We start from the raw sequence: 5,859 nt of genomic DNA, 5'->3' as shown, positions 1-5,859 counted from the left end.
TCTGTTTGTTGGAAGATAGTCATAGATGGTTTATCTAGTCATTTAACATTAACAATAGATTTGCGATATTTAAAATACAAATTTTGTAAGTGACATTTGATTTGGGCATATAATACTTTCACAGCTTTTATTACAAATCAATCGTCACACTTATTTTGAAATAGTTGAACATACATTGTTTTGCATATTTCTGTGAAAGCCTGCATGAACATGATCAAATTAGAACAAGATAGATTGTTTTTCTCAAAACATGATCAAATTGAAACAAATATAGGTTGCTTTTCATACATAGCTGCACATGCTCACATAAGATTTTAGCTGGCAAGGCCATAAATTTTTCTTGCAGCTACCAATAACAAAAAAGGAATTGATATGACGAGCAAAGGCAGAGCGCCATTGGTTGATATTGTCTTTATCAAGCACATATAAGATCCAAACAGAGCCAAAACTGAGATTTGAGGCCATGGCTTGAAGGGAAATTCATGCAGGAGGAATAGAGTCATGAGCACCGAAGCAATGAACACCGCGGAGTTGGACAACATGAATGTACTGGACAAGAGTGAATACTGTTTATTCAGTTGGAAGGTGCCAGTTATGTAGTTATGAACATAGCCCATTTTGGAAGCGCTTCCAAGGATGTGAAATGGGACTTGGTAGGTTATTGTTGTGAGCAGTGTGGCTATCAGTAGCAATACATTTCTGGATCCCATGATGGACTTAATAGTGCTTATATCTGATGACCTGTTGGATAACCCTCTATGACTACAATCATCATTGTGCTCCATTCTTTGATTAACCAGATCACACATGTTTGATAACCCCCTGTGACTATAATCATCATTGTGCTCGATTCTTTGATTAGTTAAATCACAGGCTCTAGTTCCAGCTTCTGGAACAATTGTGTCAAATTTGATATCTATGTTCTCTGAATTAGGTAGATCACATGGGATGTCTATAGCCTTGAAAGAAGTCAAGGCATTGACATCCGCCAATTCCTTGTTGGGCAATACTTAATGTCTGCAATTACAGTAAGTGTGAGTTCCTCTATATGAAAATAGAGCACAATAATATGAGAGATAATATACAAGAAAATGTAGTACATAAGCAAAAGGTTTAAATTTTTCAAAATTTTTTTCCCTGTTTTTAAGGCTTTGTTTATTTCGATGTAAAATGTTTTACATTGAAAAATGTCATCATATAAAACTTTTTATAAGAATAACTTTATCATTCTTACTATATTTCACTGTTTGTTTGGATGATACCTTCAAAAAGAAAACAAACATGTTTTCAAGAAAAAATTCTCAAAAGGTTTTGTTTATCTGAGAACATTGGGAGTATTGATATTGTAAACGGAACAACTGAGAACCATATTGGTCGTCACTAGGCAAAGAGAAAGACAAGGTGGACCGGAGAGGGAGGCAAAGGGAATTCTCTTATTAAACGATGGTTGGAAATTGATGTCCATGGAAGAGGAGCTCCAACTTTCATAATGTAAAACTTGAGATAGAACAGAACATGATTAGGACTATTCCACATAGCCATTTGATAAAGAGCTTATCACCCCGATTTTATCATCCATCACACTAGTCCTCGCAAGTTATAAACTAGAGCTACTTGTATCCCCAAGTTAGTCAAGGTACCTCTCTAGTTGGTCAAATTACTCAATCAAGTTACATTCACAGGTTCACTAAAGTTCCTATCTGTATGGTGCCCAATCGAGAGAAATGATTACTTTTCATTTAATCCTCACGAGCTTATAAGCTAGATGTAATCATGACCTCGAACTATCCAGTTGAGGTATAGCCCTCTCACCAGCTCTCTCTATCTTTGCCCATTTTCTTTTATTCTTTTATTCTTTTTCTTTTTTTCTTTTTTGATCGAAAAAACTAATCAATTCCCATTAAAACGCAAGCCACTCTACAAGAGCCGATGGAGGCCGAGACACCCAATCCAAAACCTCATCTAGACAAGCACAGGCTATCCAGTGGGCAACCCCATTAGCTACTCTGGGGCACCAAAAGAAAGAGAACCCTCCTTGCCATCTTTGCCAGTTACTCAATTGAGCTAATTACTTCTCATGTTAATTAGTTGAGGCCTGAGCCTTTACATCTCATAATCATCCCAGATTTGAACTCAACCGAGGTGATACTAAGTACCTGAGATAGACTCAAAGCCATTGTGAAATGCGTGAGCCATAACTACGTCAAGATGCTTACAATTCTATGGCACACCTCAACTGCTCTTAACTTTCAAATTGAACATTTCAAAAACCCATAAAGACAACAACAACACTTGTTTTTCTATTCAAAAGCCTCCTAAATTCTATCATTGTCCAAAAATTTCAAAAAATCTATTCAAACAGCAAAATCATAGTAGTTGTCTCATTGGCGCATATTATCAAACATTTGATAGACAAGGAAAATATCAATCATGCTTGTCCATTCCATTTGAATTGAACCTAGGGAAAATACGTACAACACCCAAAAACTCTATCCAATTAATGTAAAACTTTGTGATACACACTACTTGAGTAGGACTTATCAAATCATTCATCAAATTTTAATCTGATAAAAATTTAAAAAGATTAAACATTGGAGATAAATTTTTTTCATCAAATTTGATGGAAAGTGAAAATTTGGAATAAGAGACAAATTTTTAAAAAGATTTTAATAAAAATTTAATAAAATGATTGGAATAATTCATATCAAATCAAGTTTTTTACTCGAATTTAAAATTAAATTAGATTAAAAAAATTGCTAAAGGGTTGGAAATGATCTTACCTAGACAATTTTAGTATTAGAAGAAGCCAGTATTCACCTCATTTGTTTCCTCTAACCATCTTTCTATTTTTTTGAGAGATTTAAAAAGTGAGTTTTAACAAAAATCAGTTTCAAACAAGTGATTTGAAAGAAGAAGAAAAAATTTTGATTTTGATTTTGTTTTATCTCCCTACGGGTGAGTGAGCAAGATGAGATAGCATGAGAAGCACTTTTGTCATCTGCTACTGAAGAATTCAGAACATCTCCAATCAAATTATTTTTTTCTCTAAATATTTCCCTTCAAAATATTTTTCTTAAAAATTAAATAATTTTTGTTAATTAATAAATATTTAATTTGCAAAAGAATTATTTTAATCTTTTTAATGATATCAACTTTATAAAAATTAGATGTATATATTAAAAATTATCAGTATTCTATAATATATAATAAAAAATCTAAAGGCTATGATTGATAGATAAAATTAAAAGGAAAATATATTGAGGATAAAATTAGTATTTAAAAATTATAAATCCACTTAGTACCATCTCCATTTAGTACTATATATTAAAAATCATCCATCATTTCTCCTACTTTTTTTCTCTATATTTAGAGAATCGACCACTTCTTCGATTCTCATAAAAAATATAAAAATAAATAAAAATAAATAAAAAAAAACCACTTCTTCCAAATGGAGATGGTATTGGAAGATAAGTTGAAGTGACGGAGTCAGAAAATTAATTGAGAGGGGCACTTATAATTATAATTTCGGTTATTTTCCCATAATCAATAGTAGATAATACAAAATCTTAAATATTTAATACAAAAAATTTTAATATATATTTTTACAATTGACATCGAGCAAGATTGGAATCGAAAAGATGATATTATTTGTAACTAGTTTACTTATACATAAGTCTTATGAGAGATTTATACAAAACTAATATACTTTTTTCAATTTTTGTACAAAACTTGAGAAAATTTTAGTATAAGGGTAAACCACATCACCATCAACATGTGGCGTCACCAGCAATGGTAAAGTAAAACAATTCATAAAAGGTGAATCTCATTTGTCAAATATAATTAGTAATCTAATAATTTTCAATTTGCATAGTTAGATTAACTATGTTTACATGTCAATAATATTGACGTCGTATCACCGTTTCATTGAACTTTTTTCACAACCACCATTGTTTTCAAAATTTCAAGACTGCCATTAACAAATTATTCTAAATGTTATTTCTAAATAAAATTTTTAATTGTAAATTATTTTCCTTATATACATAAACATATATAAAATAACAATAAATAAAAAAATCCAAAATTGAGGGGGCATGTGACCCCCAGTCCAAGTAAAACTTCAACGTAATTGTAATACCGACACAAACAATAGACACTGTATGAAGAGAAATTTTTATATGTCAATAGGGTATTACATGATTCTATTTTTCACTAATCACAAATGTAAATGTCCATTATTGTTTCCAAGCACTCAACATAAATGTAATGGACCCTGCCATCAAAGTCAATCACAAGAATAAAAAGTACCACATCACATTTACCCTATCCACATACAAAAATTTCTCCCATATGAAAGGGATGAGCCCCTACTTTTAGCTTGCGACATATGCCTAAGATGGTAAATAATGAAACATGTCATCCATATCACCATTGCATTGAAGCTTTTTTATTTTTTCAGACCGACCCTTCATAATTCCATTTCTGATGGTTTGGAGGAAAAATTTCTTCAACTATGAAGATAGAGAGAGTGAGCTGGAGATGCTTTTAGGCAAATCTAATTTCAAAAACGAAAAAAAAAAATTTAATTTTTAATTTGATTTTCAGAAATTTATTTCACAAATTTTTGAAAAAATTAAAAATTAGTTTCGTAAAAAAAAATGAAAGTACTTATCATTTTATATAATTTTATATTTTTGAAAGGCATAAAGAATTTTTAAAATTTTAAAAATAAATTTTTGATATATATTTTTATTAAACTAATTTTTATTTTTTAAAAAAATTCAGAAAATTATTTCAGAAATTCAAACCAAACAAGGCCTGTGAAAACTCTAAATGTAAGATATCAAATTTTAAAGCTAAATAAACTGTAAATAGCAGTACAAATTTTTCCAAACGACATCTCTGTAATGAAACATGGTATCGTCAATTACCTGGGGTAGTATTGTTGAAGTCCAGAGACGCAGAGGAGCAATTCCTTCATAATCCTTAAAATTCAGTAGACAAGTATAATTAACCAAATTCAAATCGACACAAAATTCAAACTCTGGATTTGTTAAATTAATTCTGGATTTCAATTCAGGAGAAGAGCTAACAACATTAATGTGGGTCGTCGGGATCGAGATTTGAAACTCACAAAGGAGATTCTTGACCTTGAAGAGATCAATGGGGGTCATCATTTTAAACTCCGAAAGAAGCTTCGTCAGGCTATACGAATAACGCCTGACTCCTCCTGCTACCTTCAGATCATCGAAACGAAGGTTCTTCAGTTTCGATGTTATCTCCTTAACTCCTCGTCCAGCCGACTGATTTGAGAAACAAATCTCCTTATCTACGAAGTTGTAAACCTCTCAAAGTCTTACCACCTCTCTCTACCGATTTAATCAAAACTACTTCAGTGCTTTTATAGACCCGACAAAGCCCCCGTTTTTGTTTTTCTTATAGGAAATTGCAAAGTTCGTCACGGGAAGATGTTATTACAAACATTATAATAATGACACGAGAATGTTACTATTTTATTTTGATGGGAAAGATTATGAAATTTATAATTGTAGAAATAAATAATATAGTTTTATATTTTTTAAATCATAATTATAAAAAAATATATAACTAAATATTTTTAAATAATTTTATAATTAAATGATCATTATTTAAACACATAATAAGAATTAATTTGGTAAAATAAATAAATAAATGTCTAAAAAATTTATCAATTTTACATAATTTTATCTAGGGTTGATAGAAATAATTTTTTAATTTTTTTTAAAAAAATTAACATTTTTTTTTGGGTCAAATTAGTTTATATTTTATCAAATTAACGATTTTGCCGCTGAATATCTTCAATTGTCCTTATTTGAAACAATA

The 5,859-nt window shown here is 30.3% G+C and overlaps 1 long non-coding RNA gene across 2 annotated transcripts; it reads right to left on the bottom strand.

Annotated features, from left to right (window-relative positions):
- Window positions 1-234: 234 nt before the first annotated feature.
- LOC114271559 (uncharacterized) lies at window positions 235-5,481 on the bottom strand. 2 transcript variants are annotated; one of them, XR_014331141.1, is made up of 3 exons: window positions 5,132-5,481; window positions 4,929-4,982; window positions 235-1,017 (listed from the first exon to the last, which is right to left on the bottom strand). It is a non-coding gene; the product is annotated as an uncharacterized LOC114271559 (long non-coding RNA). The 2 variants fall into 2 exon arrangements; XR_014331140.1 differs by lacking the exon at window positions 5,132-5,481 and having other exon boundaries at window positions 4,929-5,067.
- Between the last annotated feature and the right edge of the window lie 378 nt (window positions 5,482-5,859).

This window comes from Camellia sinensis, chromosome 1 (assembly GCF_055761805.1).
Source record: "Camellia sinensis isolate YWXY chromosome 1, ASM5576180v1, whole genome shotgun sequence".
In the NCBI taxonomy this organism is placed as follows: Eukaryota; Viridiplantae; Streptophyta; class Magnoliopsida; order Ericales; family Theaceae; genus Camellia; species Camellia sinensis.
The sequence above is the reverse complement of the archived record's forward strand: the minus strand, read 5'-3'. Positions and strand labels throughout refer to the sequence as shown.